The 27188-nt window shown below is 44.5% G+C and overlaps 1 protein-coding gene across 2 annotated transcripts in view; it reads left to right on the top strand.

Moving 5' to 3' along the window:
- The window catches only part of ZBTB9 (zinc finger and BTB domain containing 9), a 62223-nt gene that overhangs the window by 26673 nt on the left and 8362 nt on the right, over positions 1–27188 (top strand). For both annotated transcript variants that reach the window (XR_003105380.3, XR_003105379.3), the window contains exons 2-3: positions 9456–9562; positions 10141–10358. The gene's annotated coding sequence lies outside the window, so the exon portion shown is untranslated. The remainder of the gene's footprint in view (positions 1–9455; positions 9563–10140; positions 10359–27188) is intronic.

Genomic DNA, 27188 nt, shown 5'->3' with positions numbered 1-27188 from the left:
AATTGAATTTTGTAATCATCTCAATTTAAAAAATCACCTTGGCTTCCTATTTAGTCAGAATCCCTTAAAGATAAGCCTTCTTGGGACTTTCCTGGTGGTCCAGTGCTAAGACTGCATTTCTAAGGCAAGCGGTGTGGGTTTGATCCCTGGTCTGTGAACTAAGATCCCACATGCCATGTGGCATGGCAAAAAAAAAAAAAAGCCTCTTCCTTTTTCAATTTCTACAGGCTATAGTATCAGTTATCCCAAATGAAAACCTGCTTTCCACATCGGCCTTAATAAAGCCACCGCCAGTTGCATGAGGGCCACATCCCAGCTGGGATGGTAGCCCTCAAGGTCATTTCCACACTGGCCTGTGCAAAGGTTTCTCTGAGCTCTGACCCCAGGGTTAGTACTGTTAGGTGACAGGGCATATATGTGCCACTGCACAAAGTATTCCAGGTGCCTCTCCAGAAGATAGTTTTCTACTCATATCCGCAAGCCCTGGCCAAGGATATGAGTTCCCCGAATCCTAGCCAGTGTTGAATATTTCCTTCCCGTCTGACTTGTCTCTCTGATTGGTATAGTGGTTATCCCACTGGAATGATTTCTCATTTCATTTACTGCATTTATCATTTCTAGAAGTCCCACTTCGTTCTTTTTCAAACCCGCCATATCTCTTTTTCTAATTTTCTATTTCTCGCAGATGTGTTCAACCTATTTCTTTACGATCATACACTTCATTATTTTACAGCCTGTATAAGATAGTTTCAATGTCTAAAGTCTTTGCATGGGGCTGCCCCTAGGCCACAGGATACCTTTAAGCAAATTAGAAAAAGTGGCCCTTCTTCAAGCATGTAGTCCTCATGGCTCAGATGGTAAAGAATCTGCTTGCAGTTCAGGAGACCCTGGCTCAATTCCTGAGTTGGGAAGATCCCCTGAAGAAGGAAATGGCTACCCACTCCAGTATTCTTGCCTGGAGAATTCCATGGACAGTGGAGCCTGGCAGGCTAGAGTCCATGGGGTTGCAGAGTCAGACACGACTGAGTGACTAACACTTTCACGTTTCTTCAAGCACACTTTTGGAAAAGTGAGAAGATTATCAGAAAACCTGACCAGCTCTGCCAGGGAGAACTTTCCTGCACTCTGTGGCATACACACGCACCCACACTGTCACCCCCTCACCAGTCCCTGGGTTCTGGGCACATTTGCTGATGGCCAAGCCCTCTGTGCCACCTGTGCCCCGAGGTGTCTGGTTTGGAGTCTAGCAGAATTTGGGTTTCTACGGCAACAGGCTGGAGCCTGATTTCCTTGTGCCCTAAGTTATTTTTTACTATATGCTAGTCATTATATTGGAAAAATTGTTTGTAGGGATAATTTGAGTACCAGGATGAAGGAAATTTCTTCCATAGAGAATTTCTTTTGCTTCTTCCAGGAGCCTGGGTACCTGGAATATACTCAGCCACACAAAGTCAAGGCTTGGGATATCCTGGGTAACCCAGGTAAACAGAACCAGGCTGTCTTTCTGGCAGGTTGGTCCACTTTAAAATAGTTTACCCTCATCCTGCCTTATTCGGGGGAAAGGGTCTCCTGTTTGACTTCCCACCGGGCAGGCCCCTAGGCTGTGATGGAGACCCATTCTTCTCCAGATGTCATCAGAAGGGAAGGTCAGCCCTCCCCTAGTGGACAAAGGCCCTTCCTTAGCAGGACAGCAGCCTCTGGGCTCCTCCCACCTTGGTACTGGTGACCTACAGACTGACGCTGTCCGCCTTGTGAGTTCTTTACAGAGGATGTTTTCAACGTCTTGTCCAGCTTACTTAGTTGTTTTCAGCAGGAAGATGGCTGGAGAGCGTTATCCTGCTATTACCAGAAAGAGAAATCCTGTTGCTCTAATTTGCATTTCTTTGATTAGTGGTGCATCCCAGCATCTCTTCTGAAGCTGGTAGCAGTTCAAGTTTCCTCTTCTGTGAAATGCCCTCTTTTCTCTTGGCCTCCTGCCTTTCTCGTGTTGATTCACACGTGTTCCTTAAATACTCTAGGTATTCATTCCATTTAATATATGTTTTTCTAATCTGCCCTCCATCTAGTCAGTACCTTGATGGTGTCCTTCACCAAACAAAATCTTGGATTTTGATGTGGGCAAATTTTCTGTACTGTCCGCCTCTAGAGTTGTGTTGGTCTCATCCTTCATGACTGTTTAGACCAAGCCGGTTCTTCCAGCCTCCTTTGACCTGCACCATGTAGAGGGGCGCTGCTTTCCCTGTAGTGGTGACCAAGCCGAGTCTGCAGTGTCAGCAGCCTCACTGCATTGCTGCTTCATTTGTTAGCTTCCCATAAACCCCCCATGTCCCTCACATGTGTTGCTGTTAAACCAGATCCTGGGTTTAGGAAGTTAAGTTTTAGACCTTCAGGCAGGATACAGATCTCTATTATTTTTCATCCTGATTCAGCCCACCATTCCAGGCTGCTGAGTTATTTTTGGGCCCTGATTCTGTCATCCGGTGCTTTGGCTGTCCCAGTTTTGTGCCACCTGAAACTTTGATAAATATGTCATCCATTCCCACGTCCAAGTAACTGGTGAGAATGTAGAACATGAGAGGATTCGGGCCAGAGCCCTGGACCATGTCCCTGGAGTTCTCTTTCAGGCAGCTATTGATCAATCGATGGTCACATTCCACCAAGAATGACTGAGAAGCATCTCAATGCCTGAGCCTGCTCTTAAAAAAAAGAATGGATATATATATATATATATATATATATATATATATATAACTAACTCACTTTGCTGTCCAGCAGAAACCAACACAACATTGTAAATCAACTATACTTTAAAAATTAATATAAATGAATAAACGAATGCCTGAGCCTGGGCTAAGCCCTGAGAATACAAAGGTGGCAAATGAAATAAGTTCTCCAGTCTCAGAGGGTTCACATTCTAGTGAAGGAGACAGATGCATTTAAATATGGTATAAATTCTGGGCATCCCTGGTGGCTCAGTGGTAAAGAATCCGCCTGCCAATGCAGGAGGCTTGGGTTCGATGCCTGGTCTGGGAAGATCCCACATGCCGCAGAACAGCTAAGCCTGTGGGCCACAACTACTGAGCCTGTGCTCTAGAGCCCGGGAGCTGAAACTACTGGCCCACAATTACTGAAGCCTGCGCACCTAGAACCCGTGCTCCTCAACAAGAGATGCCACTGGAATGAGAAGCCCACTCATCACAACAAAGAGTAACCCCCCACTTGCCACAACTAGAGAAAAGCCCATGTAACGACGAAGACCCAGCACAGTCAGAAATAAATACATAAATAAAACTTTTTTAAAAAATAAAAAATATAAAGTCTAACACACTTGTTTGGTACTTTTGATTTCACATAGAACTCCCTTCAAGGACTATCTCTTTTTAGCCCTGTTTAGGATAGGCAGCCAACTGGGAATACATTTCTTTATGTATTAAAAGATTTTATTTTTTAATTTTTTGTTTTATTTTAAAATATAACTTTATTTATGTATTTCTGGCTGTGCTGGGTCTTCGTTGCCGCACAGGCTTTTCTCTGGCTGCAGTGGGTGGGGCTACTCTCTAGCTGCGGTGCCCAGGCCTCTCACTGCAGTGGCTTCTCTTGGCGCGGAGCACGGGCTCTGGGGCGTGCAGGCTGCAGTGTTGCGGCTCCCAGGCTCTAGAGCACAGGCTCAGTAGGTGTGGTGCACGGGCTTAGCTGCTCTGCGGCATGTGGAATCTTCCTAGATCAGGGATCTAACCTGTGTCTCCTGCAGGCAGATTCTCCACCACTGAGCTACCAGAAAAGCCTGATTTTATTTATTTTTTAAGAGTATATTTATTGGCTGCGCCGGGTCTTCATTGCAGCATTCAGGATCTTTTAGTTGCAGCATGGGGGATCTAGTTTCCCAACCCAGGGTCAAACCCAGGGCGCCTGCATCAGGAGCACAGAGTCTTAGCGACTAGACCTCCAGGGGAATCCAGCCATCCCACATTTCTTATGTTCTCCTGAGGGCTGTTAGGATATTAGTCCAACACTCTGCTGAAGTTCAGGTGTCTACAGTAACAGCAGAAGTATTTCCACCAGGACAGAGACCTGTTCTTTGTGAATGTATGCAGTGCCCCCTTTATAAGTGCTTATTAATGATTTGTTCATAATCCACTGCCAGTTTTGTTAGTGGCAATTCCTCCAAGACCTCTGAGGCCGTTCTCTCACTCGGCTGGGATGTAATTCATCAGGGCCAGGAGATTCAGGAAGACTTACAGTCTTCACTGTTTATCTGAGGAGGGTATTTACCTTTCAGACCAGCAATCACTAGCCTGGTGAAGCCCTCTTCAGAGTCCAGTCCAGCCTCTCTGCTTCTGGGAGGCAGTAATACAGTGTTTTTCCAGTAGGAGGGGTGGGGGGCAGGAGGGGTGTCCCTGCGCCTTTAATGAATTATGAAACTCATTAAGCAGGTCGGGACCAGTGTTTCCTTTTACATAAAAGGGAAAGGATAGAAAGAATCAGCACTGTAGCTAGCAGGAGTACATGTTTTATAAAATTTCCTTTTAGTTATACCTATGTGTTCTGGATCTAAAATACATCTCTTACTGAAGGTCATCCCCAAAAGTTTAAAAGCTACTGGCATAGTGATTAAATCGGTTCTCTCAAGTCAGCCAGGGGACTCTGGGCAAATTACTCAACCTAACAGAATTTCCTCATCGGTCAAACAAGATTGGGGCACCCATCTCCTTGTGTTGTTATGAGGATTAAATGACACAAGAAGTGAAAACTACTTGGTTCAGCACCCGGAATGGAATGTGTACAGAAGATGCTTTAAAGACAAGCGCGCCTGGCCTTGTTCGTTTCTCATTCCCAGCGCTGTTAATTCACTTCCTACTTTCTATTTTCGGCAGTCTGGAGAAGAAAGTCTGCGACTTTCTAGCAATCCTGGATTTATGGATATTATCTTATCTCAGAGGGTTTCAAGGCTCGTAAACCTGCTTCTTCCGCGGCTCGAGGCTGGCGCCGCCTGCACTTGAGGGCGGTCCGGCGCGCCCTCGCCCACCGTCTGCGGTTGGAGTTCAGCCTTCCGGGGCCCCTCTGGTTACATGGGTAGGGGTGATGATGAGTGCTTTGTTTCAAACCTAGGTTTTCTCCTTCCTTTTCCTCTGAGGGAAGCCCTTCCTCCCATCCTTGTAAGCTTTCTCCCGACTCCTGGGGTTCAAGGTGCTTCTTTCTCCTCCTCCCAGCATCCCAGCCCCCTGGCGCGGGGTGGCGGGCTGAGATGCGCTCAGCCCATCGCCCCAGCTCGATTCAGGCGCCGCCCTCACTGTTATGGGGCCGGGGGCGCTGGAGAGCGCCCAGCGGTAACCCCTCTCCCGGCCCGGCGGGGCAGGAATGTCGGACTACGAGCCCACCTCCTCCCAGGAGCAGGCACCTGGTTGGTGCTTTATGGCCCACGTGAAAGCTCCTGGCTCACTCAGCCCCTCATTCAATCAGGGACTTCACATGAAGTGCTGAGGATACAAGATGATTAAGAATGGATCCCTGCTTTTAAAAAACTCAGCCTTTAATGCCACCCCTCAAAATATTTAAGCAGCTGTTGTGGTGGATACGGGCTTCTCAGCCTGCCAATGCAGGAGACGTGGGTTCTGTCCCTGGGTTGGGAAGATCCCCTGGAGAAGGGAATGATTACTCACTCCAGCACTCCTGCCTGTAGAGTTCCATGGACAGAAGAGCCTGGTGGGCCACAGTCCATGGGGTGGCAAAGACTGAGCGACTAACACACGATAAACCATAATGGAAAATAATATTTTTAAAAAGAATGTATAGGAACTTCCTTGGTGGTCCCGTGGCTGAGACTTCTCATTCCTAATGCAGAGGCCTGGGTTCCATCCCTGGTCAGGGAACTGGATCCCACATACCGTAACAAAAGATTCTGCATGCCACTACGAAGACCCAACACAGCCAAATACATAAACATTTAAAAATAATAATAATGTTTTTTAAAAAAGAATGTATATATAACTGAGTCACTTTGCTATACAACAGTAATTAACGCAACATTATAAATCATATATATTTCAATTAAAGATGTTAAAAATCAAATATGTTAGCATTTATAAAGTAAGGAACAGAATCAGGATCCAAGAAATTTAAGGGGCAAAGTTTGATTTTTAAAAGGACTGGTACCGTTTCAAGGGTTTTCCTCTTAAGTTGTATATAAAACAGGAACCATCCTCATTTTTATTTTCAGATAACATATTTGGTACCATGTGTTGAGAGGGTCACGGGATCCTGGGGCATCACTTGGAGGCCATGCTGAATGCAACATCATACCAACAAAACCCTGCGTTATAAAGAAGTCCACTCCGCTTCTGGACATAGGTCCCTAAAAGTGACTGTGGGGCTTTCTGCTCTCTCCACAACTAGCAAAGGAGCATCACTTAGAAAAAGCTTTGCAGTTGGTGTATCAGCTGGCAATGAAATGTATACTTCTCAAATATTCCAAGGTTATACACCTTCTTTTAAAAAATGCAATAATAAAAGTTTTAATTCAACAGGTATTGTAAGGCTTTTTAGTTTTTGCTAAATGATGGATGTGCTTTTGTATCTCATGATTTTACTTTGTATTTCCTTGATGACTAAAGAGTTCAGCATCTGTCTTTTTTATGTTTATTGGCCACTTTTTTTTATATATAAAGATCTGATCAAGTCTTTTTAGGGCTTCCCAGGTGGCACTATTGGCACTTGATGGCAAATAGATGAGGAAACAATGGAAACAGTGACAGATTTTATATTCTTGGGCTCCAAAATCACTGTGGTTGGTGACTGGAGCCATGAAATTAAAAGACACTTGCTTCTTGAAAGAAAAGCTATGACAAACCTGGGCAGCATATTAAAAAGCAGAGACATTACTTTCCAACAAAGGTCCATCTAGTCAAAGCCATGGTTTTTCAAGCTGGACCATAAAGAAGGCTGAGCTCCAAAGAATTGATGCTTTTGAACTGTGGTTTTGGAGAAGACTCTTGAGAGTCCCTAGGACTGCAAGGAGATCCAAACAGTCAATCCTAAAGACAGTCCTGAATATTCATTGGAAGGACTGATGCTGAAGCTGAAACTCCAATACTTTGGCTACTTGATGCAAAGAGCTAACTCCTTGGACAAGACCCTGTTGCTGGGAAAGATTGAAGGCAGGAGGAGAAGAGGGCAACAGAGGATGAGATGGTTGGATGGCATCTCTGACTCAATGGACATGGGTTTGAGCAAGCTCAGGGTGATGGTGAAGGACAGGGAAGCCTGGCGTGCTGCAGTCCGTGGATCTCAAAGAGTCGGACACGACTAAGTTACTGAACGACAGCAAGGTGTCGTTACTGCACTAGCAGTAAAGAAGTCTTCCCTGGTATCAGCTGCTAAAGCATCTGCCTGCAGTGCGGGAGACCTGGGTTTGATCCCTGGGTCTGGAAGATTCCCTGGAGAAGGAAATGACAACCCACTCCTGTATTCTTGTCTGGGAAATCCCGTCAACAGAGGAGTCTGGTGGGCTACAGTCCATGGGGTGGCACAAGAGTCAGACACGACTTAGTGACTTAACAACAATAACAACAAATTATTTACTCTTTAACTTATTGGAATTCTTTACATATTATGGATTCCCGTTCTTTATTACATGAATTGCAATTGTCTTTTCTCATTTGTGGCTTCTCTTTTCGTTTTCTTTTTGGTTTCATGTAGAAATTCTTTACTTTAACATAGTCTAATTCATGAGTTTTTCCCTGTATGGTTTATGCTTTTATGTGAATTTTTAGATGACTCCTTCCTAGATCATAAGCATATTCTCCTATATTATCTTCTAAAACCCTTATAGGTTTGCTTTTCATCCTTGGATTAAAAATTCTTAGACTTTTAGTCCACCTGGAATTAATTCTGAGTTTGGTGTGGGGTAGGGATTCATTTTAAGTTATTTTTATGTGAATGCCATTCCTCCCTGCACTGTTTACCAAAACATTCACCTTTCCTCAATTTCTCTGCAATACCACCTCTTATATCAGGCGTTCGTATGCATGGATCTGTTTCTATGGCCATTTGTCTCTGTACCAGTTCAACATTGTCTGAATTTTGTAGCTTCATGAAAAGTCTTGATATCTTTAGGCCAACTCTCCTCTCACTGTTTTTCTTCTCAAAAGACATGGTTAGAGCTAGGCTTTGATCTTTATAAAGTAACTATTTGATTAGATATTTATCTAATAAAAATAGATATTTTTCTACAACCTTTCTTTAGCCAAAAATAGGTTATACATTTTTAAAAAATCTGTGCTTTACCAGTCCTGCGGACTTTGTGTGTCACATTCAGTTCCAAAAGAAATTGATGTTCATTATGGGAAGATCAGCTGAGCAGAGACCTAATGCTCTGCTCAAACATTAGAGTTGAGTCCCCGGCCTATCTTATCCTCAGTAAGAAGTGTATATAACACTAGGTTGACTTTAAAAATAGTCACAACCTGAATGTTAAGAGTTACATTTTATTCAGTGGGGATTTTTATGACTTCAAGCCCAGGAGACAGCATTTCAAGTAACCCTGGGAGAACTGCTCCCGGGAGACGAGGGACGGAATCAGGTTATATAGAAGTTTGTTACAAAGGGCAGGTGGTAGTCTGAACATCAAAAGCATTTTTATGAATTAAAGAAAACCAGATACCTCAAATTAAGGAATTTAGCACTTTTCTATATATGGGAAGATGCAAGAGTCTGGGCTCACCGAAATCATTCCTTTCACATGCATCTCAGCTATCTGGGGTCAGTATCCTGTGATTTTTCACATCCTGAGTTCCTCAGTGCTCACCGTAGGGAGTGGCTGCAGCTAATGGCTGCTCGATCAGGCAGGTATTCTCCTTCCTGAGTGCCCTGGAGGGCTGGAAGCGCTGACGACTGTGACATCCCTGTTTACTGCTATGGCAGGAAATAGTCAGTTTCTTAATAAGTAGAAGTGTTTGTATCCATTTCATGGCTTAAAGTGTATCTGAAGATGGGAGGATGGAAGGAGGTCACGGGGCTGGCGCTGGTACTGGAGGTGACATACCACCAGCCCCTGCAGCATTTCTTCAGCTCGGGCTGGCTGAAAGGGACAGAAGAGAAAACTGAGGGGAGGGGGACTCAAAGGACACCCTTCAGTTTGGCATCCCTCAGGCTGGGAATGAGGACAGAGAAGGGGAAGAGCTGGGAGGTGGCAAGCGATGGCTGGGGATGGTAGAAAATGGCAAGACAAACCTATGGCGGGAAGGTGGCATGCAGTCCATCGTCAGAGAGTGCAATAGGGCCAGACACCCTCCGTCTGCGTCTCCCCACCCCCGCCCAGTGCTGTGCAGGGGCCGGAACTCACAGGACAGCTCCTGCAGCTAGCTGGTGGCAGTGGTTCTCCTAGACATCACCTAGCAACTGCTCAGAACAAAGATGCAGAAGAGAACTGATTGTTTCTCCCTTCCTTTCTCCTCCAGTTTGTTCCATCAGCTGTGTTAGACAGGATGGTGGCTGATCCTTGCCATCACGGAGTTACCTTCATAGCCTGATGATGGGCTCCAAACAAGTGGATTGAAAGAACAAGGTATGCAGCTTACTTGGGGGTGTGCCTCAGAAAATCTTTTTGAAAAAATTAAATTTCAACCAACTTGAAATACATCCTCCCCCACAAGCCATTTTCCTCCAGGTGCTATCCCTTTCCAGTGAGTCATTTTATCCTGGCATCACCATCTTTGTCTGCACATCACAACCTGGCCTACTCTGGCCACGGCCCCTTCTTAAGACCTGCTGTTCTCTTCTGTTCAAGGCTGAGAGTCATGCTACCATTCCCCAAAGGGCACCCCTGTTTGAGTCCCTGTCTAAGCAATCCTGTGCAAAGAGCTGGGGTGGGCTTTTACCATTGGAGATCTGGACACTGGCCTGAAGGCCAAACCTAGTGTAGGTGTCCTGCAGGTAAGACCATCTCTTTCTCCTGGAAGCTGGGGAAGCGGGTGTAGTCTGGGAGGACAAGTCTCTGGCTGCAGGAGGACATGCAATCTATTTTATGGATGACCACCTCAGTACCAAAGGCAGTGCAGTCCCTGCAAGCCTTCAGCATAGCCTTCTGGGCTTCCCGAGGTGCTCACAGGAGCTCCGGCACATTATACCTTTGTTCTCTTCTAGCTCCTGCCCGCCTGCCCTGCCAATGCTGTCTCCCCAACCCCCAGCCAAGCTCATGTGGCTTCCAGGTGTCTAGAGACCTGACGCCCACTGCAGTGGCTGATTCCAGAAAGGCCACGGCTGTGCAACAGGAATACCGTGCTACAACTGCCTCCCCGCCGCCTCCTTCTCCTCCTTCTGAGAACGTGTGTGTGTGTGGGCGCCGCATCCGACACAGAGAGGTGGGTGAGACAGGATCCTTGCTTTCATCAGGCAGGCGTGACTCAGTCTTAGCCTCTAGCTCTACACACGCTCGCCGTCTGCACTCCGTCTGCCCCCGTTCTCTCTGGAACACTCACATGCTTCACTACCACCCTTGCACTGACACAACCTGTAGTGAGTGGGTTGAATGGTGCCCTGCAAAAGATGCCTCCACATCCCAGCCCCAGAAACCTATGAATGTTAACTAATTTGGGGGTAAAAAGGGTGTTTGCAGATATAATTAAGAATCTTGAGATTGTCCTGGATTATTGGGTGATCTCTGAATCCAATGGTGAGTGTCCCAAGAGACACATGAGAGACACAGGCAGAAGAAAGGGCCTTGTTGGGACTTCCCTGGGGGTCCAGTGGTTAAGAATCCCCCTGCCAATGCAGGGGACACAGGTTCCATCCCTGGTCTGGGAGGATCTCACGTGCCGCAGGGCAACTAAGCCTGCACGCCACAAGTACTGAGCCTGAGTACCCTAGAGCCCGCATTCTGTAACTAAAGAGGAGCCCCTGCTCACCCCAACTAGACAATGCTGGTGCACAGAAATGAAGGCCCAGCGCAGCCAAAAATAAATTTAAAAAAAAGAAAGAAAGAATAGACGGCCTTGTGAAGGAGGAGGAGAATGGAGCTCTACAGCCACAAACCAAGGGACATCTGGAGCCTCCAGGTGCTGAAGGAGGCAGAGTGAGACCCCCTAGAGCCTCGGCAGGAGCCTGGCCCTGCTGGCACCTTGGTCTTGGACATCTGGCCTCCAGAATGGTGAAGATAAATTCCCATTGTTTTAAGACACCAGCTGGTAACGATCTGTCACGGTGGCCCCAGGGAGCTAATATGCTACCCTTCGACAAATCCGGTGTCCCAGTCCATGCCCTGCCCTGAGCCACTCGATGGCCGCACGTGGGGGTGAGCACCCCACCCTTCAGACACTCCCTTCACTCTGCTTCCCGACTCCACAGAACACTTTCACAATCTTTCACGCTGGAGCCCTCATTTCCTCATCCTGACTTCTAAATGTTGGAGGCCCCCAGCTCAGCTTTCGTGCATCCCCTCGGTGAGAGACTTCCCTGGTGGTGCAGTGGCTTAGACTCTGTACTCCCAATGCAGGAGACCAGGGCTTGATGCTTGGTTGTGGAATTAGGTCCCACATGCCGCAACAAAGATCCAGTACAGCCAAATAAATAGTGTAAATAATTTTTTTAAAATGCCCTTGGTAAAAGCACCCAGTTCCTGACTCTAAACCATCTGCGTGATGACTCTTCCAAAACTTCGGCAGGAGCTTGGCACACAGTAGGGGCTCAAAAACTACTTGGAGGGGTTCCCTGGTTGCTTAGTGGTTAGGGTTCTGGGCTTTCACTACCATTGCTCAGGTTCAGTCCCTGCTCAGGGAACTAAGACTGCAAGACTGTACACATTGCAGCCAAATAAAGCAAATCCAAAAAAGAAACAAAGCTGAAAAAAAAGAAAAATCCTTGAAGAGTGGGTCTTTTCACATAAATCGCCATTTTTATGTGTTTACCACATTCACTTTGAAAGCACTTTTAGATATCCTGTCTTGCTCTTCTCTGACAAGCCCTTGGGCACCAGCCCTTCAGCAATTTTGTGGTAGAACCCAGGTGGTGGGATCGTCCATATGTGGCCTGCTGACCCGGACCCCCTCTGGGAAGGTTCTGCTCCGCTGATCAGGCTCTTCTAGGATTTCTCCGCAGAAGGAACCAGTCAAGCATGACTCCACCTTTGGATCATTAAAGCTTCTAAGAGGCTTTCTCTACAACACAGGTTGGCAAAGTATGACCTGTGGGCCGTCTGGCTGGCTGCCTGTTTCTGTAGTTTTCCTGGAACGCAGCCACACTCATCTGTGTACTGACCGTCTGGCGGCTTCCACGCTCCAACGGCGGAGCCCACAGGCCTAGCGTGCTCGCTTGCTGGCCCTTTACTGAGTTCGCTGGCCTGCTCTGGGACAGGTGAGCCACAGTGGAGGCTTTCCACTCCTTGTTCTGTCTGTCCTTCTGTCTCCGATATCAGTTCTTGGCTAGAGGAAGGTTCAACGTTCTTCCCCTTCCCTGCTCAGCACCCTTGTGGGATTTGAACTCATGAGAGACGTGAATCCTGCTGTGTCAGTGAAGATCTCCGTGATTACTGATGACCTTCGCACCCTCCTCCCTCCTGGCCGATGCCTCTCCCCAGAGTGGAGTCTTTGATGATTCATCAGGGGGGTGTCTGTCCACATCTGCTCTCCCAGGATTCTCCTGGGGACTCTTTGATGGGCCCCGAGAGTCCAGTTTTGGCTGAGGGCTTTTCTACACCATTCTTAAGACTTCCTTATATATATATTTAAAAAAAAAGACTTCCTTATAGTATAAATTCTCTGATGGGCAACGCCATGGGGTTGATCCCCAAAGGGCTTTCCCTACTCACCATGCATGCAAGGCTTTCCTCAGAGTAAACACTCAGAAAAACCAAGCATTGGGAGCTTTTGCACTCATGGGGCTTCTCTCTCCTGTGAACTCTGCAGTGACCAGAGGTTAATATGATATGCATGATAGCTCTTCCACACCTGTGATATGCACATGGCTTACTTGGGGTGTGAACATGGGTGTGTGATGAGATGTGATCTCTCTCTGAAATTTCTCCTACACTCTTTGTGTTCTGTTCAGCTTCTCTCTTGGGTGGACTGTTTGACCAACAATTAGAGTGACCTCCTCCTCCTGGCAGATATATTCCTTCCCAGAAGGCTGAGCACTGAAGAACTGATGCTTTCAAACTGTGGTGCTGGAGAAGACTCTTGAGAGTTCCTTAGATCAAACCAGTCAATCCCAAAGGATATTAATCCTGAATCTTCATCAGAAAGATTGATGCTGAAGCTGAAACTCCAATACTTTGGCCACCTGATGCAAAGAGCCGACATATTGGAAAAGACTCTGATGCGGGGAAAGATTGAAGGCAGGAGGAAAGGGGGATGACAGAGGATGAAATGGTTGGATGGCATCATTGACTCAATGGATATAAGTTTGAACAAACTCTGGGAGATAATGAAGGACAGGGAAGCCTGGCAAGCAGTCCATAGGGTCACAAAGAGTCGAACACAACTGAGTGACCAAACAATAATCCTGTGTGCTCATTGATGAGAAGAAAGGGCCTCATGTCTCAGAAGGTTCTTTCACACTTGTGACACCGGTGAGCTTTCTCTATTATGAAGCATGGAAGGGCAGCTTGAGTGGTGGCTTCTGATGCTTTCTCCACACCCTCAGCACTCAGACTCGTCCCCACACGGTGTAGGCTGGGGACCAGGGCTACGGTTCTGCCACATTACTCACACTCTCAGGCCTTCACTCTGCAGGGGATGATCACAGCACTAGCCTGGAAACGTTCCCCACACTGGCTGCTGGTGTGGGGTTTCCCTCTGGCGTGAGCACACGGATGGTGAGAACACATGTCTGTTTCTCAGCTCTTTCTCACACCCCTCACATCTACAGGACTCTTTGCCAGTGGAAGTCCTCTGGGCTGCAGGAACAGGTACAAACAAACCTCTCTCCAGTGAAGCTCCTCTGCCAGGCAGCAAGTGGTGACTTCCTAGTGGATCCCTTACTGTACACACTGTATTTGCAGAATCCTTTCTTCTAAGACCTTTTGTGGTTTCTTGGGATCCATGAGATTCTACAAAATTAGCCCTCTGGGGCCTTGCTTCTAGGGGTCCTCCCGATGCCTTCCTTCCAGGCCTTGTGTCCTCAGAAACACCCTGCCTTATTAAGTTGATTCCTGATCTGCTCTCACCATCTGACAAATAACTTGTGACTTGATCCTGATCCTGAGCAAAAATCAATGTGAGAAAAACAGAATAATCAAGTACAACCAAGAGAGAATGACAGCTTCAGCACGTATCTTCACAATCCTGACTAGGACAAAGGATGGGGCCAAAACAGAAACCTCCAAGAACCCACAGACAGTGTGTAGTGGTGCTACATGAAGAATAAGAGGGAGGAGACAAAGGACAGGATGAAAAGCATGGGGAAGAAACAGGGATGTTAGCAGATATGCAGAAATCAAGTCCACTGCCAGCAGGAAAGGAGACTGCCTGGGAGCCAAAGGTCCTTGGCGTCTTCACCACCTGCAGACTGACCAGGCATCAGGCCACTGTCCCCTCTGTGCAGGCAGCTAACTCAGAGGAGGGGAACGCATGGCGAGGTGTTTCTGTGGAGGTGTCCATCAGATTCCCACCTGCTGGCTTAGAGACCAAACGGAGACAGAGACTCATCTGAATTAGCGCTCCACACTGGGTTCCTCAACATTGTAAATGACACAAGGGAAGGAGCTGCCACAAGGTGGGGGTCTAGCAGACCCCCCTCACCTGTGAGTGAGGCTTTCCATCCTCAGCTTCCTGCAGGTGTAGCACCCAGGGTGCTTCCCCTTCTCCCAAGAGGATGATCAGTTTAGGTTGGGACAAAAATGAAATTCCATTCATAGCACTGAAAACAGGAAAGGGGAGATAATGGACCATGACCAGCCCTAACCCTTCTGTCAACAGGAACCTGATGTGGCTGGAGGAACCAACAGAAGTAAGACTCCCAGGGGCAGGGTCTTCAGTACAAAGGCCGATGACGCGAGTGCCAGGGAGGTGAGGGCAGACTCAGAGCACAGGGGAGCTGCCCACCCCAGTGAAGAAAACATCCGAGCAGGGCATAAGGGAGAAGCAGAAACAGCCCGCCCTCATCAGAAGGGACCACGCCATCTGCAAGGAGTCAGAAACAAAACCAACTAAACGGACACTTCAGACCCCATCACTGACACATGGGTGGCAGCAAAGACTTGGCTAGCAAGGAATGAACTGAGTCAGACCACATTCCCCTGAGTCTCCATCACGTCCTAATGGAGGTTCTTCTCAGAGGGGTCAGTGCCTGTCCTCACGCGTGGAGGGTTATGGCCATGACCCCACTTCTTCAGATGATCCTGAAGCACGTGGTTTCTAACGCATAGTGGGAAGAAACTGAGGGGCACAGCCAGACTCAGCAGAGTAGGGGCGGCACTGAGTCTCGTGTTTGAGTCTGATGAGCAAGAACTCTGCTACAAAAAGCCGGGGCTCACGTCTAGGAAGACTCTTCCACAGAGAGGGCCACGGTCAGGTCTGTGCGTTCAGCAAATGTCCCAGCAAAGGAAGGTCAAGGCAAAAATTCTGTTTTCCTTCTCTGTTCTCAATACCGCTGGTCACCAGGTGTGTGTGGGAGGGGAGGATTGGGTGGAGTGGGGTGTTCCTATGGCAAGCAGTTCTCACCCCACAGTCATCTCAGTTCTGACACTACCTCTACCTGGGACAGGTCAAGGGCTCTGTCCCAGAAGACCTCCTCCTCTTCCGACACCAGTCTCAAGTCCAGGCTATCTGTCATCGGCACTTCTGATTGAATAGCTATAAACCTGAGCTTCCCACAAACCCCTCCTTATGTTGGGTTAATTTGCTAGAGCAGTTCTTGGAACTCAGAAAAACAGTAAAGGGCATTAAAAGATAAGAGACAAGACACACAGGCAGAGCGCAGGTGCTTCTGCCCCGGGTAGACCTCGGCGAGCAGCCCTCCTGCCACGTGGGTGCATTCTTGTTCACTAGCTCCAAAGAGCTCATCACATCTCACTGTCCAAGAGTTTTTAATGAAGCCTAAGATCCAGCACCACCCCCTTCTCAGCGGTGTGACCTAATCACTTGGTCTTTCTGGGGTCTAGCCTCATCCTGAGGCCATCTAGGGGCCCCACCCTAAGTCACCTTATTAGCATAAACTCCAGTGTGCTCAAAAGGGGCTCCTTCAAGCTAACAAAAGATACTCCTTTTTTTTTTTTAATTTTATTTTTAAACTATACAATATTGTATTAGTTTTGCCAAATATCGAAATGGATCCGCCACAGGTATACATGTGTTCCCCATCCTGAACCCTCCTCCCTCCTCCCTCCCCATACCATCCCTCTGGGTTGTCCCAGTGCACCAGCCCCAAGCATCCAGTATCGTGCATCGAACCTGGACTGGCAACTCATTTCATACATGATATTATACATGTTTCAATGCCATTCTCCCAAATCTTCCCACCCTCTCCCTCTCCCACAGAGTCCATACGACTGTTCTATACATCAGTGTCTCTTTTGCTGTCTCGTACACAGGGTTATTGTTACCATCTTTCTAAATTCCATATATATGCGTTAGTATACTGTATTGGTGTTTTTCCTTCTGGCTTACTTCACTCTGTATAATAGGCTCCAGTTTCATCCACCTCATTAGAACTGGTTCAAATGTATTCTTTTTAATGGCTGAGTAATACTCCATTGTGTATATGTACCATGGCTTTCTTATCCATTCATCTGCTGATGGACATCTAGGTTGCTTCCATGTCCTGGCTATTATAAACAGTGCTGTGATGAATATTGGGGTACACGTGTCTCTTTCCCTTCTGGTTTCCTCAGTGTGTACACCCAGCAGTGGGATTGCTGGATCATAAGGCAGTTCTATTTCCAGTTTTTTAAGGAATGTCCACACTGTTCTCCATAGTGGCTGTACTAGTTTGCATTCCCACCAACAGTGTAAGAGGATTCCCTTTTCTCCACACCCTCTCCAGCATTTATTGCTTGTAGACTTTTGGATCACAGCCATTCTGACTGGCGTGAAATGGTACCTCATAGGGTTTTGATTTGCATTTCTCTGATAATGAGTGATGTTGAGCATCTTTTCATGTCTTCTTTGGAGAAATGTCTGTTTAGTTCTTTGGCCCATTTTTTGATTGGGTCATTTATTTTTCTGGAGTTGAGCTGTAGGAGTTGCTTGTATATTTTTGAGATTAGTTGTTTGTGAGTTGCTTCATTTGCTATTATTTTCTCCCATTCTGAAGGCTGCCTTTTCACCTTGCTAATAGTTTCCTTTGATGTGCAGAAGCTTTTAAGTAATTAGGTCCCATTTGTTTATTTTTGCTTTTATTTCCAATATTCTGGGAGGTGGGTCATAGAGGATCCTGCTGTGATGTATGTCAGAGAGTGTTTTGCCTGTGTTCTCCTCTAGGAGTTTTATAGTTTCTGGTCTTAGGTTTAGATCTTTAATCCATTTTGAGTTTATTTTTGTGTATGGTGTTAGAAAGTGTTCTAGTTTCATTCTTTTACAAGTGGTTGACCAGATTTCCCAGCACCACTTGTTAAAGAGATTGTCTTAATTCATTGTATATTCTTGCCTCCTTTGTCAAAGATAAGGTGTCCATATGTGCGTGGATTTATCTCTGGGCTTTCTATTTTGTTCCATTGATCTATATTTCTGTCTTTGTGCCAGTACCATACTGTCTTGATGACTGTGGCTTTGTAGTAGAGCCTGAAGTCAGGTAGGTTGATTCCTCCAGTTCCATTCTTCTTTCTCAAGATAGCTTTGGCTATTTGAGGTTTTTTGTGTTTCCATACAAATTGTGAAATTATTTGTTCTAGCTCTGTGAAAAATACTGTTGGTAGCTTGATAGGGATTGCATTGAATCTATAAATTGCTTTGGGTAGTATACTCATTTTCACTATATTGATTCTTCCAATCCATGAACATGGTATATTTCTCCATCTATTAGTGTCCTCTTTGATTTCTTTCACCAGTGTTTTATAGTTTTCTATATATAGGTCTTTAGTTTCTTTAGGTAGATATATTCCTAAGTATTTTATTCTTTCCGTTGCAATGGTGAATGGAATTGTTTCCTTAATTTCTCTTTCTGTTTTCTCACTATTAGTGTATAGGAATGCAAGGGATTTCTGTGTGTTGATTTTATATCCTGCAACTTTACTATAATCATTGATTAGTTCTAGTAATTTTCTGGTGGAGTCTTTAGGGTTTTCTATGTAGAGGATCATGTCATCTGCAAATAGTGAGAGCTTTACTTCTTCTTTTCCAATTTGGATTCCTTTTATTTCTTTTTCTGCTCTGATTGCTGTGGCCAAAACTTCCAAAACTATGTTGAATAGTAGTGGTGAAAGTGGGCACCCTTGTCTTGTTCCTAACTTTAGAGGAAATGCTTTCAATTTTTCACCATTGAGGATAATGTTTGCTGTGGGTTTGTCATATATAGCTTTTATTATGTTGAGGTATGTTCCTTCTATTCCTGCTTTCTGGAGAGTTTTTATCATAAATGGATGTTGAATTTTGTCAAAGGCTTTCTCTGCATCTATTGAGATAATCATATGGTTTTTATTTTTCAATTTGTTAATGTGGTGTATTACATTGATTGATTTGCAGATATTGAAGAGTCCTTGCATCCCTGGGATAAAGCCCACTTGGTCATGGTGTATGATCTTTTGAATGTGTTGTTGGATTCTGATTGCTAGAATTTTGTTAAGGATTTTTGCATCTATGTTCATCAGTGATATTGGCCTGTAGTTTTCTTTTTTTGTGGGATCTTTGTCAGGTTTTGGTATTAGGGTGATGGTGGCCTCATAGAATGAGTTTGGAAGTTTACCTTCCTCTGCAATTTTCTGGAAGAGTTTGAGCAGGATAGGTATTAGCTCTTCTCTAAATTTTTGGTAGAATTCAGCTGTGAAGCCGTCTGGACCTGGGCTTTTGTTTGCTGGAAGATTTTTGATTACAGTTTCAATTTCCGTGCTTGTGATGGGTCTGTTAAGATTTTCTATTTCTTCCTGGTCCAGTTTTGGAAAGTTGTACTTTTCTAAGAATTTGTCCATTTCTTCCACGTTGTCCATGTTATTGGCATATAACTGTTGATAGTAGTCTCTTACGATCCTTTGTATTTCTGTGTTGTCTGTTGTGATCTCTCCATTTTCATTTCTAATTTTATTGATTTGATTTTTCTCCCTTTGTTTCTTGATGAGTCTGGCTAATGGTTTGTCAATTTTATTTATCCTTTCAAAGAACCAGCTTTTGGCTTTGTTGATTTTTGCTATGGTCTCTTTTGTTTCTTTTGCATTTATTTCTGCTCTAATTTTTAAGATTTATTTCCTTCTACTAACCCTGGGGTTCTTCATTTCTTCCTTTTCTAAAGTTGCTTTAGGTGTAGAGTTAGGTTATTTATTTGACTTTTTTCTTGTTTCTTGAGGTATGCCTGTATTGCTATGAACTTTCCCCTTAGGACTGCTTTTACAGTGTCCCATAGGTTTTGGGTTGTTGTGTTTTCATTTTCACTCGTTTCTATGCAAATTTTGATTTCTTTTTTGATTTCTTCTGTGATTTGTTGGTTATTCAGCAGCGTGTTGTTCAGCCTCCATATGTTGGAATTTTTAATAGTTTTTCTCCTGTAATTGAGATCTAATCTTACTGCATTGTGGTCAGAAAAGATGCTTGGAATGATTTCTATTTTTTTGAATTTACCAAGGCTAGCTTTATGGCCCAGGATGTGAGCTATCCTGGAGAAGGTTCCATGTGCGCTTGAGAAAAAGGTGAAATTCATTGTTTTGGGATGAAATGTCCTATAGATATCAATTAGGTCTAACTGGTCTATTGTATCATTTAAAGTTTGTGTTTCCTTGTTAATTTTCTGTTTAGTTGATCTATCCATAGGTGTGAGTGGGGTATTAAAGTCTCCCACTATTATTGTGTTATTGTTAATTTCTCCTTTCATACTTGTTAGCATTTGTCTTACATACTGCGGTGCTCCCATGTTGGGTGCATATATATTTATAATTGTTATATCTTCTTCTTGGATTGATCCTTTGATCATTATGTAGTGACCATCTTTGTCTCTTTTCACAGTCTTTGTTTTAAAGTCTATTTTATCTGATATGAGTATTGCTACTCCTGCTTTCTTTTGGTCCCTATTTGCATGGAAAATCTTTTTCCAGCCCTTCACTTTCAGTCTGTATGTGTCCCCTGTTTTGAGGTGGGTCTCTTGTAGACAACATATGTAGGGGTCTTGTTTTTGTATCCATTCAGCCAGTCTTTGTCTTTTGGTTGGGGCATTCAACCCATTTATGTTTAAGGTAATTACTGATAAGTATGATCCCGTTGCCATTTACTTTATTGTTTTGGGTTCGAATTTATACACCGTTTTTGTGTTTCCTGTCTAGAGAATATCCTTTAGTATTTGTTGGAGAGCTGTTTTGGTGGTGCAGAATTCTCTCAGCTTTTGCTTGTCTGAAAAGCTTTTGATTTCTCCTTCATATTTGAATGAGATCCTTGCTGGGTACAATAATCTGGGCTGTGGGTTATTTTCTTTCATCACTTTAAGTATGTCTTGCCATTCCCTCCTGGCTTGAAGAGTTTCTATTGAAAGATCAGCTGTTATCCTCATGGGAATTCCCTTGTGTGTTATTTGTTGTTTTTCCCTTGCTGCTTTTAATATTTGTTCTTTGTGTTTGATCTTTGTTAATTTGATTACTATGTGTCTTGGGGTGTTTCACCTTGGGTTTATCCTGTTTGGGACTCTCTGGGTTTCTTGGACTTGGGTGATTATTTCCTTCCCCATTTTAGGGAAGTTTTCAACTATTATCTCCTCAAGTATTTTCTCATGGTCTTTCTTTTTGTCTTCTTCTTCTGGGACCCCTATGATTCGAATGTTGTAGCATTTAATATTGTCCTGGAGGTCTCTGAGATTGTCCTCATTTCTTTTAATTTGTTTTTCTTTGATCCTCTCTGATTCATTTATTTCTACCATTCTATCTTCTAATTCACTAATCCTATCTTCTGCCTCTGTTATTCTACTATTTGTTGCCTCCAGTGTTTTTAATTTCATTTATTGCATTATTCATTATATATTGACTCTTTTTTATTTCTTCTAGGTCCTTGTTAAACCTTTCTTGCATCTTCTCAATCCTTGTCTCCAGGCTATTTATCTGTGATTCTATTTTGGTTTCAAGATTTTGGATCGATTTCACTATCATTATTTGGAATTCTTTATCAGGTAGACTCCCTATCTCTTCCTCTTTTGTTTGGTTTGGTGGGCATTTTTCCTGTTCCTTTATCTGCTGGGTATTCCTCTGTCTCTTCATCTTGTTTAAATTGCTGATTTTGGGGTGTCCTTTCTGTATTCTGGCAGTTTGTGGAGTTCTCTTTATTGTGGCGTTTCCTTGCTGTGTGTGGGTTTGTACAGGTGGCTTGTCAAGGTTTCATGGTTAGGGAAGCTTGTGTCGGTGTTCTGGTGGGTGGAGCTGTATTTCTTCTCTCTGGAGTGCAATGAAGTGTCCAGTAATGAGTTATGAGATGTCTATGGTTTTGGGGTGACTTTGGGCAGCCTGTATCTTGGAGCTCAGGGCTGTGTTCCTTTGTTGCTGGAGAATTTGCTTGGTATGTCTTGCCCTGGAACTTGTTGGCCCTTGTGTGGTGCTTGGTTTCAGTGTAGGTATGGAGGCGTTTGATGAGCTCCTGTCAATTAATGTTCCTTGGAGTCAGGAGTTCCCTGGAGTCAAGGTTTGGACTTAAGCCTCCTGCTTCCAGTTATTGGTCTTATTTTTACAGTAGTTTCAAAACTTCTCCTTCTATACAGCACCATTGATAAAACATCTATGTTAAAGATGAAAAGTTTCTCTACCGTGAGGGTCACCCAGAGAGGTTCACAGCGTTACATGGAGAAGAGAAGAGGGAGGAGGGAGTTAGAGGTGACCTGAATGAGATGAAGTGGAATCAATAGAGGAGAGAGTGGGCTAGCCAGTAATCACTTCTTTATGTGCACTCCACAACTGGACCGCTCAGAGATGTTCACGGAGTTATACAGAGAAGAGAAGAAGGAGGAAGGAGACAGAGGTGGCCAGGAGGATAAAAGGGGGGAATGAAAAGGAGGGAGACAGATCCAGCCAGTAATCAGTTCCCTAAGTGTTCTCCACCGTCTGGAACACACAGAAATTCACAAAGTTGGGTAGAGTAGAGAGGGGTTAGGGAGGAGACACAGGCAACCTGGTGGAGAAAAAGGAGAGTCCAAAGGGAGAGAGAGCAGTCAAGCCAGTAATCTCGCTCTCTAGTGAAAAATGGGTACTGAAGATTGGGTTCTTAAAGGTACAAAATTAGTAACAAATACATAAAAGCAAAAATTAAAAATCTAGAGTAGAGTTTGGAATTTCAAAAATACGATGTTAAAGAAAAGAAGAAGGAAAAGAAAGAGAGAAAAAACGAACAAACAAAAACAAACAAGGTCGCGAAAATTATAAAGAAAATATAGGTACAAAATTGATAACTAATACCAAAAAGCAAAAGTTAAAAATCTAGAGTAGAGTTTGGAATTTCAAACATACAATGTTAAAAAAAAGAAGAAAAAGAAAGAGAGAAAAACAAACAAACAAAAACAAACAAAGTCGCAAAAATTATAAAGAAAATACAGGTACAAAATTGATATCAAATACCAAAAAGCATAAATTAAAAATCTAGAGTAGAGTTTGGAATTTCAGATATACAGTGTTATATAAAAGAAGAAAAGAAAGAAACAGAGAGAAGAAAAAGAAAAAAAAAAGTCACAGAAATTATAAAAAAAACCTATAGGTACAAAATTGATAACAAATACCAAAAAGCTAAAATTAAAAATCTAGAGTAGAGTTTGGAATTTCAAAAATACAATGTTAAAGAAAAGAAGAAAAAAAAAACAAGGTCAAAAAATTATAAAAATATATATATATGAAGTTTGCTGTAAAAAAAAAGGTCTTTTTTTTTTTTTGCAAAGTAATGGGTTATAAAAGTGAAAATAAAAGGAATAATAGAGGACTTAAAATTTTTTAAAAAAAAATTAAAAAAAAAAAAGAAAGAATGATAGTAAAAATAGTAAAAATATATCTAGGACTTTCTCTGGTTTTGTTGTGAGTATTGTGGGTTCAGTTCATTTTTGGCTAGCTCCTTGGTCCGACATATATTTCTCAAGATCTATAGGCCCCTTCTTATGTAGTCGGTACTAACCACAGAGTTTTAATCTATGGCCTGTAGCTTCCAAGGCGGTTCCCTCTGTTATAGCTTCTTCTGTTTGCTGGTCTCTTCAGTGTCTGGTTCCCGCCCTGACACAAAGGGGACGGTGGAGGACACTTTTTTTTTTTTTTTTTAGGCTCACTTGTTCAGTCGCGCTGTGGGGAGGGAGGGAGGGATGCTGCAAACAAATAACACTGGCGTGCGCTGGCAGTGCCTCAGCCACACTGGGTCTGCCCCCGCTCACGGCGCGTGTAGCCTCCCTGCCCACACTGCTCAGGCTCTAGGTTGCTCCGCCGGGAACCATCCGTGGCTGGCCCTGGGCTTCCTGTACCTCCCAGGTCCAAGCCGCTCAGGATCAGGCACTCGGGTAGTCCTCAGAGGCACAGACTCTGTTGGGCCTGTGTTTTGTGCCCTTCCCAGGTCCGAGCAGCTCAGGTGATGAGGTGTTTGGCGTACGCGATTGCTGCGACTTATCGCCTCCCTGCCGCTCGGTTATCTAGGTGTACAACTGGCGCGCCTTCTCAGGCAGATGTTGACCATCCAGACCCCCAAGAAGTTTTAGTTAGCAAAGAAGCCTGCTTACAGTTTTATAGATAATGTCTCTCTGGGGCTGCGATTGCCCCCTTCCGGTTCTGGCTGCCTGTCACCGGAGGGGTAAGGTCTGCAGCCGGCTATCTCTGTTCAGTCCTTTGTTCCCTGCGCGGGCCTGGCGGTGTCTTAGGTTAGGGCTGGCTTTTCGCGTGGTAGATATCCCACAGTCTGGTTTGCTAGCCCAAATTATTTCACTCAGATAGCGCTCAGGGTATTCAGGCCAGGTCCTTACTCTAAGTGATGCAGCCCGCGCCGCGCCTCGCTGCCCAGCCCCCCGCTTGCTAATGGCGTGTGCAGGCGTCTGCGCTGCTTCTCCGCTGGGGGAGTTACCATAGGGCTCGCAATCTGCGGGTTTTAATTATTTATTTTTCCTCCCTGTTATGTTGCCCTCTGTGCTTCCAAAGCTCGGCACAGATTCGGCAGTGAGAAGGTTTCCTGGTGTTTGGAAACTTCTCTCTTTTTAAGACTCCCTTCCCGGGACAGAACTCCGTCCCTCCCTCTTTTGTCTCTTTTTTGTCTTTTATATTTTTTCCTACCTCCTTTCGAAGACTTGGGTTGCTTTTCTGGGTGCCTGATGTCCTCTGCCGGCATTCAGAAGTTGTTTTGTGGAATTTACTTGGCGTTTAAATGTTCTTTTGATGAATTTGTGGGGGAGAAAGTGTTCTCCCCGTCCTACTCCTCTGCCATCTTGGCTCCTCCCCCCTAATAAAAGATACTCCTATCAATCAGGAAATTCCAAGGCTTAGAGATTTCTCTGCTAGGAACTGGGCACAAAAGCCAAATATATTCTAAGCACAGGAAGGAATGCAAACCTTGGTTGAGTGGCATGGCAAAGTTTAGGGAAAGAAACCACAGAAACAAGGCTTCCCAGACCCAAGTGCTAGGGTGGGAGCTGCCATGACCAGAGGGGAGGTGGGCACTTTGGGGTCACAACTGGCAGAGGCCGGAGCAAAAGTTTGGATGAAAAAAAAAAAAAAGCAGTCCCCCCGCTTTGTACACTGACCAACTCCCATGACCAGGGAAGGGGTCACACGCACAAAGCAGGAATATTTATGGGGGTGGGGTTGGGGGGAAGGAGTGTGCCCAGCCCAGCAGTTCTGAACCCTCACCCAAACCCACTTCAGAAAGAAACTCTAAGGCTGACAACGCATCCCACCTCCCTCAAGTGGGAGGATAAGTTAGGTAGGCTTCACTCTTTAAGAATTTTAAAATCTACCCATATACGCCCTAACCAGCCTAACTCGGGAGGCTAAACAAGTAAACAAAAGTATCACAAAGGATAAACCTCCATTGGTCAAATAGATATAGCATATCTACATAGTGAAATACCACGCACTATGAAGAGAATAAAGTAGATCTCTATAGAAAGACTTGGAAATGTTTTCATGATGCAGGAAGTTGCTCTAAGTGGAAAAACAAGGTTCAACTTGGTCCTTCTACAAAATATATATTCATACATAAAATCTGGACGAATTTATTCTAAACTCCTGAAAAGAAGGATTGAGAGACGTATTCGCTTTGAACATTTTTTTTTTTAAAACACAAAGAACCTGTACTATTTTCATGGATATTTTCTGGCAGTCCAGTAGGTAGAACTTGGCGTTTTCACTGCTGAGGGCTCAGGTTCAATATGTGGTTGAGGAAGTAAGATTCCACAAGCCACATGGCTTGGCAAAATTTAAAAAAAAAAAAAGAAGAAGAACCTGTATTACTTTCATTAAAAAAAAAAGTTTTCTTTCAAATTTTTTTTTTCAAATATTTTTATTATAGTGAAATAAAAACATCAGGATTTCCCTGGTGGTCCAGTGGCTAAGACTCCGAGCTCCCAACACAGAGGGCCCAGGGTTCGGTCCCTGGTCAGGAAACTAGATCCCACGGGCTGTAACAAATGACTCGGTGCAGCCAAATAAATAATAAATATTTTTGAAGATGTTTAAAAATATAACATGAAAAATATTTACTTTTTAAACGGCAGCAAAGACTGATTTCTCACTCATATCAGGTGAGGGCTGTAATTGGCTAGGGCTTTGCTCCACGGCATCCATGCCGAAAGAACAATCCCAAAGAAGGCTTTCTCATGGGTGAACCCAACCAGTGATCAATCTTTTTTAAAAAGCTGTGGCAAAATGTATTTACATTTTAATGATGCTTAAGTGTACAGTTAAGTGGCATCAGGTGCATTGGCACTGCTGTAGAACCATCAGCACCATCCGATCTTGATAGAATTTTCTTCATCTTCCCAAAGTGAAATGCCTTACTCATTAAGCAATAATTCCTCATCCCTTTTTCTTCTTGAAACTGATTGGATGTCATTTTGGGGGGCTCTGAAGAGCTCCGATACCATAGTCCTTTATGTCTCAATGAGCAGCAGAGTTGTAGATGAGAAGTGATGTATTAGAATGGCACACTGGTGAGGCTTACAAGCCGACTGGTGGAACTTACTGGGCTACAGTTTTATAATCAAAGGAACAGTGGAGCAGAGGAGAAGACCTTTGTCTTTCCTGAGTAGACATCATGCTTCCATCATCAGCTCCTCCTCCAGGCTGGGCAGGGAAATTTCCTTGTTTCTACATGGTCAAGCTAGATCCACAAATTATTGTTTTTTTAATGTATGCAGGGAGTGTGTCCTAGGATCACTAACTTGTTGAGCTCACGGGCAGCATGTGGGTCTCATACCACCAATGTTTTATTGTTTTGGTGCATATCTCATGCTTCTCTCACATGGTTTTGTTGCTAAGCAAGCCTGTATGGTTTTGTGGTTAAGCAAACCTGATTTCTTGAGTAATCATTAACTTACAGGGATTGCCCATATTTTTTCTACTTACAATTCCCTAGTGGGATTAACTATTTAATCTTAATCACCTATTTGTCCCTATCATTCTGAGTCCCTGGTAACCACCATTCTGTTGCAGGAAGAGGGACCCCTTCCAGGGCCTGAAACTTCGCTTTTATGTAACACTCGGAAATGAATTGTCCGAGGAGACACATGAGCAAGAGACCTTATTGGGAAGGGGCGCCCGGGCAGAGAGCAGTGGGGTGAGGGGATCCAGGAGGACTGCTGTGCCACGTGGCTCACTCTCCGGTTTTATGGTGATGGGATTCGTTTCTGGGTTGTCCTTAGCCAATCATTCTGAGTCAGAGTCCTTCCTGGTGGTGCAAGCCTTGTTCAGCCAAGATGGATGCCAGCGAGAGGGATTCGGGGAGGTGGTTGGACATATGGTGTCTCCTTTAGACTTTTCCTGAACTCTTCCAGCTGGTGGTGGCTTATTTGTTCCCTGTTCTTTACCAGGATCTCCTGTCCTAAAGCAACTCATGCAAATGGTTACTAGGGTGCCTGGCTAGGGTGGGTGGGTGGAAGCCAGTGTTCTTCCCCTAACAGTTCTATGTTCTGTC

Source organism: Bubalus bubalis, chromosome 2, assembly GCF_019923935.1.
Source record: "Bubalus bubalis isolate 160015118507 breed Murrah chromosome 2, NDDB_SH_1, whole genome shotgun sequence".
Classification (NCBI taxonomy): domain Eukaryota; kingdom Metazoa; phylum Chordata; class Mammalia; order Artiodactyla; family Bovidae; genus Bubalus; species Bubalus bubalis.
The sequence above is the reverse complement of the archived record's forward strand: the minus strand, read 5'-3'. Positions and strand labels throughout refer to the sequence as shown.